Genomic DNA, 13,311 nt, shown 5'->3' with positions numbered 1-13,311 from the left:
AGTACGGTATCATGCGAGAGATCCAAAACCTGATCTTTAAGCATCTTGCCAGCTCTTTGGGAAAGATAAGATAAACTCTTCAGAAAAGGATAATAATATAAGATGTTGTGATTTAATGCCAAAATTAATTATACAGACAAGAAATTCTGAAATTCTGAAATACAGAAAAGAGAAGAATTAATGTGGGCTAGAGTCAGGGAAGGCTTTTGTGAAAGTGATAGGAGGTTGGCACCAAGGGGAAGCTTGGTGTCACCTGGTGTGAGCATAAACCAGTGTTCTCGGGGGTTAGAAGAAAGTTGGTACAGTTCAGGAGAAGTCAGGCTGTGATTCGAAGGAAGATTTGACATTCTCCATTTCTCATTTTGGTTTCTTCTTATCTGGCTTTACATCAGGCGTCAGTGCATGTGTATAGGTGCAGGCCTAGCCCAGTCCTGAGCAGACGCCTGATAAATGCTGGTTGATTGATTCACGCCAAGCTGATTTGTCTTCTTCCTCCCAGAGAGACAAGAAGCTTTGAGATATAAACAGGACCAGTGTAAATTTTGTAGGGTAATAATTTCTTCTTAGATTTGAACATTTTCCCTCCACTGTCTTTGGTAAAACAATTTAAGCCCCTTCAAAGACGAACTAGAGCTTCAGTTGCCTCTTCTTAAAATAGGATGTCAGTGTCTGAGGCCCGTGAAAGGTTTTGAACCATTTGATTAGCTATCCTGAGAGAAAGTGAGTTATTCCTCTGTTTACTTGTTTATAGCCCTGTGTAGTAACATAAACTTATCTGTGATTGTCTTAATTCACTGAGCAAGCATTGTTATTGAATGCCTACTGTGTGCCAGACCCCTGGGCTAAAGAGATGAACAAGGCCTGGTCACTCTCTCTGGTTGCTCCTGTCTGGTAGGAAAGACGGTTAGACCAACACAGCAGAGCCTGTCAGGTGACCCCGGTGAAGACGGTGACACAGAAGAGGTGATGAGAAGCTTCAGAGAGTAGATGTCTAACTGGATGTGGCGGGCTGATTGGTTCAGTGATCAGACAGGATAGACAAGAGCATTCCAGGCTAACACAAAAGCATATAGATGTGAAACTGATGAATTTAAGAAATTCCAGGTTGTTGGATGTGGCGCCTGTAATCCCAAATCTTTGGGAGTCCGAGACGGGAGGAGCACTTTGAAGCTAGGAGTTCAAGACCAGCCTGGGCAACATAGTGAGATGCCATCTCTTTAAAAAAATTTAAAAACCAAAACTAGCCAGGCATGGTGGTGCATGTACTTGGGAGGCTGAGGTGGGAGGATTGCTTGAGCCCAGGAGGTTGAGTCCGCAGTGAACCATGATTGTACCATTGCACTCCAGCCTGGGCGCCAGAGCAAGGCCCTGTCTCTAAAAAACCAAAACGAAAGAAAGAAACTCTGGGTTGTTCAGAGTGGCTGGAGCATGGGATGAGAGAGTCAGAAGAAATAGCTGGAGAAAGGGTGGTTCTGTCAACCCCGACAGAGGACAACCAAAAGCACAGTGATGTTTTACTTTGAAGTGCATCATCTAATTATTTTTGTGGCCATACTACCTATTTGGCCATTTTATTCTTAGACTAATATTAAAATTATTTGTGTCATCTCGGCCATGAGATTAGTTAGGGGAGACATTGGCGGTCGGGGGGACATCGGCCGGAGGTTATTGTTCCTGTGCCAAGCCTGTAATGCCCACCCTGTGTGCTCATTGCTGTTCTTCAGGGTTGGGCCAGCACTGACTCCTCCAGGGAGTCTTTCCAGTGCCTCCATTCTGACTTGGAGGAAAGCTCCCCGCAGGCCCCTAGACTCCCCACCCCATCCTACTGCACTTAAACCTTTATACCAGTGTCTCCCCTACTAAACTGTGAGTTCTGAGGCTTAAAAAAATCTAGTGGCCTGAGGCTCTGACTGAGCAGGTGTTCTAGAAATGCTTGTGGAATGGATAAACAGGGGTGGAAACGTGCTGGAGAATGGAAGGGCTGTCATGCGGGCGAGCTGCCCTGATGACCGGTCCATGATGTGGTGTGTGAGCTCAGCTGGTACAGACTGCTCTGGGTGGGCTATGGAAGAAGTAGGGGATGGGCCCCGCCTTCAGGAGCTGCTGTTCATCCTAGAAGGAAGCCCTCCATTGCTTGGAGAAAGGCAGGGAAGACCATCCCATGTCACCTTGCATGGTGAGAATGTCGAGAGCTTTCAGAATTTGAGAACAAAGGAAATTCCCAGAATGCTAGTCTTAGCCAAGGCTTTCTGGAAGGGGCAGGACTTGAACTGGCTTTGAAGATCAGTCAGCCATAAGGCAGACCCAAGGCGTCAAGGAAGGCATCACTGTGGAGAGGGAACAGCAAAGGTCCAGGGCCAGGGTAGCCTGTGCGTAAATGATACGGAGGTGACAGTAAACAGAAAGCATGCATGGGCAGCCTCCGTGTTCCCATCAGAAAGCAAAGTAGCAAATGTCACCTCCACCTCTCTCTGTCTCTTCCATTTCTCTCTCATGCTTCCATTTCTTTCTCTTCTGGTTTAGCAGACAAATCTCTCTTTTTGCTACCTGAAAGTTACTGGTTTGTATATGAAGAAAGTATTTCTCTAATTTTGAGGAAACTGTGTTTTCTTTTGTCCGTGGTGCCGGTTTGGATTAGCAAGCACCCTCTCCATTTTGTTGCTGTGTGTTCTGCCTGGTGTGGTGCCATGTAGGGGCCGGATAAATGCCATTTGCGGATGTTGAAGAGGGCAAGTATCGCGGGAAGGAACTGAAATGAAGCGATCCTTTCCTTAGGTTTCTTGGACCAGTAGAAGTCTTTGGTGTTGATGGCAGTTAGGATTCTGGCTGTGCTGACAGTGTGTTCGTTTTAGAAAATTCTGCTACAGGTGACAGAAAACTCCGAAAAAGAGTGGCGTAAATAAATAGAAGAATTTTTCTCTATTACATAGATGTAGGCGGCCCAGGCTGCCAGTAGGCTCTGTGGTCTGCAGGGACTCTGCTCTGCCTCACTGCTCTGCATTTCTGACTGGCTGGCATCCGTCTCGTGGTGCAGTGTGAATGTTTCAGCTCCAACTATCCCACCTGCTGTCCAGCCAGCGAGAGCAGGGAGAAGGCAGGAAAAGGGCAGGCTGGCTTCTAAGGACGCCTCTTGGAAATTGCCGACGTCACTTCCACTTTCTCCCCATTGGCTGGATCTTGCACAGCCATCCTTGCCTGCGAGTAAAACTGAGATGTAGTCCTGATCTCAGAAGCACATGTCCTCAGCTTTCCACATCCCATAGGAGGTTTGAGTTCTGATAAACACTAGGTTTAGGATAATGGTTACCTCTGGGCTGGGGAGGAACACATGACTAGCTTCAGTGGTGTCTGGAAAGTTTTAGCTAGTAAATTAGGCAGGTTTAGAATTGCTCATTGTATTCCTGTTCTTATAACTTAAATAAATGTTATATTCTTTTGTATGTATCAAATATTACAGGGTACATGTTTTAAAGTTGCATTAGAATTCTCCGGTCTGGCTTCTTCTCTTGGTCCCAGCTGCAAGCTGTGCAGAGAGAAAACTCAGAGCCTACACCACTGGGTAGTGTTCCCAAGCACTCCTGACTTCCTATAGCTCTCTTTTTTAAAAAAAAAAATTCTGAATGGATTTTATTTTTTAAAAGTCAGTCTTATTGAGATGTAACGTACCTAAAATAAAATGCACCCATTTTCATTGTACAATTTGAGTTTTGATAAGTGTACATTTCCATATAACCATCACCACATGATAGAACATTTCCAATATCCTGAAAGGCTCCCTTGTGTCCCATTTCCAGTCAGTCCACCCCTCCTTGATCCTGACTTGAGGGCAACCACTGATCTACTTTCTATTACTACCTATTAGATTTTTTCTTAGAGGTTTTTTTTTTTTTTTTTTTTTTTTAAAAAATATAAATGGAATCATACAGTATGTACTCTTTTGTTTCTGGTTTTTTGTTGTTGTTGTTTTTCTGCTCAGTGTAATGTTGCTGAGACTCACCCAAATTGCCATGCCCATCGGAAGCTTTTTCCTTTCTACCACTGGGTGAGTGGTGTTCCATTGTGTGGATGCACCACCGTTTTGTTTATCCGTTCACCAGTTGATGGACTTTGGGTTGTTTCCAGCTTTGAGCCATTACGAATAAAACTTTTGTGAACATTCGTATACAAGTCTTTGTATGTTTTTATTTCTCTTGGGTGAGCGCCTAGAAGTAGAATTGCTGGTTTATATGTTAAGTGTATGTTTAACTTTATAAGAAGCTGCTAAACTGTTTTCTGGAGTGGTTGCATCATTTTACCTTCCCACCAGCAATGTTTGAGTGTTCTAGTTGCTACATATCCCCAACAGTTGGTCTTCTCATCTTTTTTTTTTAGCAATTTTATTATGTATATGCTAGTATCTCATGGTGGTTTGGGTTTATATTTCTTTGATGACTGATTAGGTTGAGCCTCTCTTCGTGTGTTTATTGTCCGCTTGCATATCTTCCTTGTGAAGAGTCTGTTTCAGTATTTTGCCCATTATTAATAGTCTTCTTACTGAGATGAATGAGATTTTTAACGTATTCTGGATTCAAGTTGTTGGTCAGATACATGTATTACGAGTATTTCCTCCCAGTCTGTGGCTTGCCTTTTTATTTTCTTAACATATCTTTTGAAGAGCACATGATTTTAATTTTGATGACATATATTTATCTTTTTTTCCTTTCATGATTCATCATGGGTTTTGCATCCTAAAGAAGCCTCTGTCTATCCCAAGGTTGAAGAGACTTTCTCTTATATTGTTTTCTAGGAGACACTGTCTCACTCTGTCACCCAGGCTGGAATACAATGGCCTGATGTAGGCTCACTGCAACCTCCACCTCATGGGCTCAAGTGATCCTCCTGCTTCAGCCTCCCAAGTAGTTGGGACTACAGGCGTGTGCTACCACACCCAGCTATTTATTGTATTTTGTGGAGAGGGGTTTTCACCATGTTGCCCAGACTGGTCTTGAATTCCTGGGCTCAAGCAATCTGCCCGCCTTGGCCTCCCAAAGTGCTGGGATTACAGGCATGAGCCACTGCACCCGGTTTATAGCGTTAGTTTTTATGTTTAGGTCTGTGATCTATTCTTAGTTAATTTTCGTGAACAGTGTGAGGTGAAGGTCAAGGTTTGTTTCTCCCCATATGGATATCCAGTTGTCCTGTACCTTATGTTCAAAAGATTATCTTATCCCCATTGAGTTACTTGTCTCTTTATAAAAAATCAACTGACAGCCGGGCACGGTGGCTCACGCCTGTAATCCCAGCACTTTGGGAGGCTGAGGAGGTGGATCACCTGAGGTCAGGAGTTCGAGACCAGCCTGGCCAACATGGTGAAACCCTGTCTCTACTAAAAGTACAAAAATTAGCCAGTTGTGGTGATGGGCGCCTGTAATCCCAGCTACTCGGGAGGATGAGACAGGAGAATCCCATGAACCCTGGAGGCAGAGGTTGCAGTGAGCTGAGATTGTGCCATCGTACTCCAACCTGGGTGACAGAGTGAGGCTCTGCCTCAAAAATAAATAAATAAATAGATAACATTTTGTATAAATGGAAACATGTAGTATGTAGACTTTTGTGTCTGGTTTCTTTACCATAGCATAATGGTTTTGAGATTGATTCATGCTTTTATATACATACGTGTGTGTATATATACATATTTATATAAATACATATAATTATATTCATATATAGTTTATATATTTATTTCTATATTATATGTAAATATGTGTAATATGTATTTGGAAAATACATATAAAAGGAATGAACTATTTATGTCTATCTGATGATTATGATTCATGGTTTTTGCATCCTAAGAAACCTTTGTCTACCCCAAGGTTGAAGAGACTTTCTCCTATATTGTCTTCTAGGAAGTTTTATAGTGTTAGTTTTTTGGAGACACCATCTCACTCTGTTGCCCAGAGTATATTTATTATATATTTATATATATTATACACAGATATATATAACTTTACATATATAGAGAGAGAGAGAGGGAGAGAGGGCATTTTCATTGCTGAGTTGTATTCCACAGGTCAGTGGACTTTCTCTTTCTTTTTTTTTTTTTTTTTTTTGAGATGGAGTTTCACTCTTGTTGCCCGGGCTGGAGTGTAATGGCGTGATCTCGGCTCACCGTAACCTCTGCTTCCCGGGTTCAAACAATTCTCCTGCCTCAGCCTCCCAAGTAACTGGGATTACAGGCATATGCTACAACGCCTGGATAATTTTGTATTTTTAGTAGAGACAAGGTTTCTCCATGTTGTTCAAGCTGGTCTCGAACTCCTGACGTCCTGACCTCAGGTGATCTGTCCGCCTTGGCCTCCCAAAGTGCTGGGATTACAGGCGTGAGCCACTGCCTGGACTTTTTCTTTAAAGGGGTGTATTTTAGACTTTGTGAACCGCATATGTCTCTGTCACATGTTTTCCATCTCACCTTTTCCTCTTCTCCCTCCATCCTTTTTCCTCTTTCTCCTCCTTCTTCCTCTTCCTGTTCTCCCTTTCCCATGACCACAATTCTTTAAAAATTTAATAACTAGGCTGGGTGCGGTGACTCACGCTTGTAATCCCAGCATTTTGGGAGGTGAGGTGGGTGGATCACTTAAGGTCTGGAGTTTGAGGCAAGCCTGGCCAACATGGTGAAACCCTGTCTCTACTAAAAATACAAAAATTAGCTGGGCATGGTGGCATGCCTGTAGTCCCAGCTACTTAGGAGCCTGAGGCAGGAGAATCACTTGAACCCAGGAGGTGGAGGTTGCAGTGAGCTGAGATGGCACCACGGCACTCCAGCTTGGGTGACAGAATGAGACTGTCCCCCCAAAAAATAAAAAAAAAATTAATAACCATTCTTAGCTCATGACTGTATAAAAATAGGCTAAAGTAGGATTGGCCAACTGACTATAGTACTAACTTTTGTTGCTCCATGTACCACAATTTCTTTATCTGTTGACCACTTGGTAGTCATCTGGCTTACTCCCAGTTTGGGGCTATTATGAGTAAAGTTGCTGTGAACATTGATATATAAATCTTTATGTGCACTTATACTTTTCATTTCCTAGGAGTGGAATGACTTAGTCACATGTTAGGTCCCTGTTTAACTTTAGAAGAAACTGTCAAACTATTTCCCAAAATGGTTGTAGCATTTGTCTCCCCATCAGCAATATGTAAGGGTTTCAGTTGCTCCGTATCTTTGGCAACACACGATAGTCTCATTTCTGAGCTTAGCCATTCTAATGTGTATGTAATAGAACCTTATTGTACAGTACTTTTAATTTGGATTTCCCTAATGACTAATGACATCAAGCGTATTTTCATGTACTTATTAGCCATTCATGTATCTTTTGTAGAGTCTTTTCCAATCTTGTGCCCATTTTAAAAGCTACTTTGTCTTTTTTTATTGAATTATCAGAGCTCTTTATATATTCTAGTTACAAGTCATTTATCAAATATATGTTTGGCAGATATTTTCTCCCAGCCTAAGGCTTGTCTCTTCATTTTCTTGACAGTGCCTTTCGAAAAGCAAAAGCTTTAAATTTTGACGGTGTCATTTGATAATTTTTTTTCCTTTTTGGTTCATGCTTCTTATATCGTAAGATATTTTTGTCCAGATTTTCTTCTATGCTTTCTGTTTTCTTACAGAAGTTTTATAGTTTTTGCTTTCTTGTTTAGGTGTGACCCATTTTGAGTTAATTTTTGTGTATGGTATAAGGTGAGAGTCAAGGTTCATTTTTTTTTCCTATGGGTATCCAGTTGTTCAGCATGGCTGTTGCAAAAATTATCCTTTCCCCATAGAGCTACCTTGGCCTCTTTATCAAAAATCAGTTGACCATGTAAGCATGGATCTATTTCTGGACTCTTCTGAATTCTTAACAGCTTAATTAGAGCTCATATTTTTTAATCTATGGAGAGGGGATATAGATAGGCCTCTCAGTGTCCTTCCTGCCTAAAGATGACACTGCTAATAGCATTGTAGCCATGAAAAGTGGAAAAGATTGTCTTTCACGGGATGTACTTGTAAACACAGGCTTTGCATTTTCCAACACGACTACCGTTGGGCTACTGTGGTGCGTTTTGCCATTCAGGCTGCCAGGTCCTTCTCTTCAGAGCAGAGACTGTCTGTTTGTGTTGCTGCTCTCTGGGCCTATCTTTCTGCCCACTGCCAGCCATCCACAGCCATGGATGTGGACCAGGGCCCACCCTGCCCTCAAGCTGTAGCCAGCCCTTCTCAACCCAGCCAGGTTCCCTGTCTCTCCCCACATGTGCTCTCCACCTCTGTGCTGTAGCAAGCACTGATTTGGTGGGCTGGCTTTATTCCAGGACCTTACTGGGAGTGAGTTTGTCTTGTCATTTAATTTTTAGGGTGGCTTCTGAGCGAAGCTGATGGGCTGATGTGAGAAGCTAGAGACAGTGCTGTATGGAGACTCCAAACCTGATGAACCTGGAGGCGACCTCAATGGGCTGGCCCCGTTTCTGCCACTGCCTTGCCCCTGCTTGGGCTGCCAGCCTCCCCAAGGACATGATAGTTCTCTCCCTCTTGTCAGCCAGCACATCACTGGAGTGCCTGTTGTCTCGGCAGGATGGTTCTGTGACAGCTTTCAGCTCTGTGTTGCCAATGAACCTTTACTGGATTGCAGGATTTCCATGGTGTGGAGCAGTCTGTGACTTGCAGGTTTCAGGCTCAACATTGTCGTGTTGTATGCACAAGTCCCCGTCCTGTGCATGTGTTCTTAGTTGACAATGTTTGTTCTCACCTGTTAGGTGAGAATTTGGTTGGTGGAGGTATGAAGAAAGAGAGTCATGTTGGTTTTGTTGGTGTTCAGTGAATAGTTAGCTGTGGGGATGCACCTCTCCTGCCCCCGCTCTCTACCGTGGTTTTACCCAAACTGGAGCCTTTGTGCAGGCTGACCTCCATGGAGCCGGGCAGAGCTTAAAGTAGTTCATGGAGTCTTGGAAGGTTGAGTTTCAAAGAGCTCCATGCCCTTTGCTCTATAGCAGTTTGTCCCCTGACCTCATTGCAGTCCACAGGGCCACAACGTAGAGGCAGTCCCAGGAAGGCCCAGGTGTGCAGGATGAGGATTGCCGCCACGGACGCCCGTCTCTTCAGCCTTCACAGAGATGCCAGGGCTGTGGTACTGGTGAGGAACCCCTGCCACGCAGCTAGAGCGCCGGTTCTTAGACAGCTGGACTCTGAGTGAGAGTTAAGATATCTCCTGTTCTTGGGTTCTCTGGGGCTAGCAAAGCCCTGCCCCCTTCAGTCAGTGCTTGATAAGAAGAGAAAAATGTCCTTGGAACCTCCCTGGCTGGTGGTGGCACCAGGGTTTCTGACCCCAGGCTTGTTGCCCACTTGCCACCTTGTCTGCCTTGTCTGCCTTGTCTGCATGGAAGGCAGGTCCCTGCTTCCAGAGTGGAGACTTGAAGCATTTAAAGAGCCCGCTCATTCTCTTTCTTTTCTTCCCAGCTAGAGAAGGGTGACTGCCCCGTCTTCTGCCCTTGTCCTTATACCTCCGGACATTCAGGGAGCCTGGTGGCGGGGAGGTATGCTCCCAGGTGCGCTACTCTCAGTTTCCTCGCAGGATCTGCACTGGACTTGGAAAAAATAGACTCTGGAGGGGGACGGGCAGGACTCGAGGTGGTTGTGGCTGGGAGTTTGAGCCGGTGTGGACCATGCTGATGTTTTTGCAGTAGCCTAGTCTGTTACCCTCTGAGAGCCACACAGCAGGTAGGAGTCATCTCTATCTGAGTTTTTCTCTTTTTTCATTTTGCCACAAGACAGAATTGTATCACACATCTCCAAAACGAGTAAAATGGCATTTCAGCTTCTTGTCTTTATAGACTCTCTGAACTTTAGGAAAGATCATTCTGGTCCCTTTTCATTAATAATGAAAACCAGGGGGCAATAAAATGTTCTTAACGTGAGCATGGCAGGAACGAGGGGTGGTGAGGGGTGAAGGGTGAGGCTGCAGTGGCCACAGGTGTTTCTTGGGGCTGGAATTGCTCAGAGCTCTGGAAAGCGGGCAACTGTCGCAGGGTCCTGGTCCTCATCCCGCACAGCCAGCACCTGCTCCGCCTCGGCAGCCCAGAGGGCCCCAGAGAAGGCTGTCCTCCTCATGGCGGGATGTTTGCAGGCGAGCGGAGGAATCCAGCAAATTCCAGGTGCTGGTCAAGCTTTCAGCCCAGTCACAGCTGCTTTCTTGCAAGAGGCTTTGTGGTGTCTGAGAAATCAGTGGTGAATATGGTATTCGGGCCGTGGGCCCTGTTCTGCACTTGTTCTGCCTGAGGATTTTGGCTGCATGGAGGGATGTTCCGGGTATAGATGAAAGCCCTCCTGAGCAGGGACTCTGAGAGGGCAGAGTGGCCAGGTTTCTCTGTCTTCACTTTTTCCTCCTGAAAATGGACTTGCACTAGATGTCAGGTTTTGTATCTGGAGCGCCAAGCAAAGCTGGCTAGAAGAGGGAGACAGAAGAGACACCTGACTGGGACTCCAAGTGCCTGACTCCTTGGGGTCAAGGTGAAAGATCTGTTTACCTCAGTGGTCTCAGAGCTCCCTGTGTAACGAGAGGTGATTCGTGTCAGGTGGGGGTGTCCACCATCAGCAAAGTAGTGCTGTCCCCTTCCCATAACAGTTTCTTAGACACCAAGTATCACTACACAGCCTGGGAAGGGAGTGGGGAAGTCCTTGCTAACCATAACACAAATCCCGGAACCCATAAAAGAATAGATTGATAAATTTGTATAAAAACCTCTGCATGCGACAAAACACCATTAGCAGAGTCAAAAGAAAAATAAGCCAGAGAAGATGTTTGTGATGCAGATCACAGACAATGGGCTAATATCCCTGCTATATAAAAAGTCTCTCTAAAGTGACAAGGGAAAAGAAATCAAGTAGAAAAGTGGAGAGCATACAGTACACCGAAAAGGAAATGCTGATGAAAACATGTTCAATCCTCACTCAAAATGAGATCAATGCAAATTAGAACTAGAGTGAACTTCTGCTTTCCTGCTGTGGTATTGGCAGGAATCTCTGTGTTTGAATCGCGCATTGTGTGGGCGCAGCCGCGGGGAAGCAGGCATTGCGCAGGGCCTGAGGGTGAATTATCGGCCCCATGGAGGCAGCATGGCAGCATTTCTCAAAACTGCAAATGCACACGCCCTGGGACCAGCCTCTGGGAGTTCTGAGGCTCACGGGGTGCGTGTCCCCGTGTGGGAGATGGCACATGTGCATGTTGTTGATGGCAGCATCGTGTGCAATAGTAGAAAGTTGGAAATGAGCTGGATGCCCATCGGAGGGCAGGTGAAGTGGAATATCCTACAGCTGTAGAAAACAAGATTGAGAGATGGGGGAATGTGAAGGAAAAGAAGACATCCTGTGCTGCCTTAGATGTGCACACAAACTCTCTGGAAGGATAAATGTAAGACTACTAATGGCTGTTGGTGGGGGGAAGCATTTTTGTCACAGACTGCCCTGTGCTATCTGATGAGTAAACTGTATACGTGCTACCTGTTCAAAAAGTGTAAAACAGAAATGGAAGTTGGGGACTGAGGGAAAGGCCATATGTTGATTACAGTTTTGGGATCGAGATTCCAGGGCTGGGACATACCGGGGAGTCTCGCGTGGAATCCGCAGGCAGCGGGGGCAGTTTGGTGGCCAAGGAGAGACTCCAGGCCCCTCCAGTCCTGACGTTTCTGCCCCCTGAGAGTGCCATTCAGCAGCCTGGGGGAGGGGGTGTCTCCTTGCCCACTCGGAGGTCTTTGCGACTTGGATCCCCCTGGTTGGGCTGCATGCCACAGCCCCTTCCCCCTCATGCCACATCCTGCCCTGAGCTGAAAGAAAGAACGGGCCTTCTCCTCCCCTCTGGTCATAAAACGCCAGGACATGGAAGGTACCTCTGAAAACTTACAGGCACAGGTGAGAACTGAGGGCAGAAGTCTCTCAAGCAGCAAGTCCTTCAGCTTCGCTCCGCCGTGTTTTGACGCTCTTTCCCAGAGTTTAGAACGCTGCTGATTTTCCCTCTCCCCGTTTCCCCCAAATGAACAGCACACCGTGGGGGTGCCTCCCGGATAGCTCTCCACTGGCGCTGTGATCGCCTTCGCCACTGGTCTGTGTCCCACCTAGGCCCCTCCTGATGACAGATCCTTCAGAGGGAGGCAGAGCACCCACCACGTGGCCTGGAGATGGCAGCTCCAGAAAGGTGTTGGCAGTGGAGACAGGGCTGTCCCACGTGCCTTGGAGGATCGGATGTCGGATGAGGTCGTGGACATGGGAGCACTTTGTGAACTGGACGTGGGAAAGAGTGAAGGTGGAAACTCTCCCCACGTCAACTGGAATTGCATCCAGAAGGGCACTTTGCTAGGTGCCATGCTAAAGAGAATCGGGGCCAGACGCCAGTGCTGCGCGCCTGGGATAAGGGCACTTTGCTATGTGCCGTGCTAGAGAATCAGGGCCGGGCCCGGTGCTGCGCGCCTGTAAGTACATCTGCTTGGGAGGCTGAGGCGAGAGGATTCCTCGAGTCCAGGAGTTCCGGGCTGCGGGGCACTGTGCTGATGGGGGTTCTGCACTAAGCTCTGCATCAATATGGTGACCTCTTGGAGCAGGCGACCACGAGGTCACCTAAGGAGGTCAGAAGTGGAGCCAATCAAAACTCCCATTCTGATAAGCAGTGGAACATGCCTGTGAATCGCCACTGCACTCCAGCCTGGGCAACATAGCAAGAGCCCACCTCTAGAAAGATGACTGACTTAATACAAATGAAGAGAAGAGAAAGGGGCCAGGTGCTCCTCCACGAAGACTGGCTGCTCTTCACAGCAGCAGTAGCACCGTGTTCTGAGACATCACCCCACTCCCTTCTTGCCCTCTGTGCTGGTCCCAGGCCATCTCCACCTCATGAACCCTTGCAGCAGCCTCGCCCCAGCTCTTCTGCCTCTGTGGCCCCTACTTCTGACCATCCTCAGAACCACCCCAGTGCTGCTCTTCAGGGTCATGGCATTCCCTAATTCACATCCCCCAGTGACTCCCATTGCTTATGAAAGAATATTTGGCTTCCTTGACCACACAGTCCACCTGGCGCCACCTCCCCACCTCTTTCCTGCCCCGCCCCATACTCCACTGCACCTACAGCTTCCTTGGCTTCTCTCCGTTCTCCCCAGCACCCTGCTTTTGGGGTCCTCTGGGCCAGAGCAGCTCTCCTCTTTAGTCAGGCCCAGGGTGCTCACCTGGTCCACATGCACCTACCGTCTCTCCTTTGCGCTTGCTCCCCTCCAGCCCCCAAGGGCCTCAGGGCTCCTCCAAGGCCCTGCTGACCC

At 46.7% G+C, this 13,311-nt stretch overlaps 1 protein-coding gene across 1 annotated transcript in view; it reads left to right on the top strand.

Annotated features, from left to right (window-relative positions):
• The window catches only part of PEX14 (peroxisomal biogenesis factor 14), a 157,483-nt gene that overhangs the window by 131,278 nt on the left and 12,894 nt on the right, over positions 1-13,311 (top strand). The window lies entirely within an intron of this gene.

The sequence above is a fragment of the Chlorocebus sabaeus genome, chromosome 20 (assembly GCF_047675955.1).
Source record: "Chlorocebus sabaeus isolate Y175 chromosome 20, mChlSab1.0.hap1, whole genome shotgun sequence".
Lineage (NCBI taxonomy): Eukaryota > Metazoa > Chordata > Mammalia > Primates > Cercopithecidae > Chlorocebus > Chlorocebus sabaeus.
Note: the sequence above shows the minus strand (reverse complement) of the source record. Positions and strands in the feature narration are given on the sequence as shown.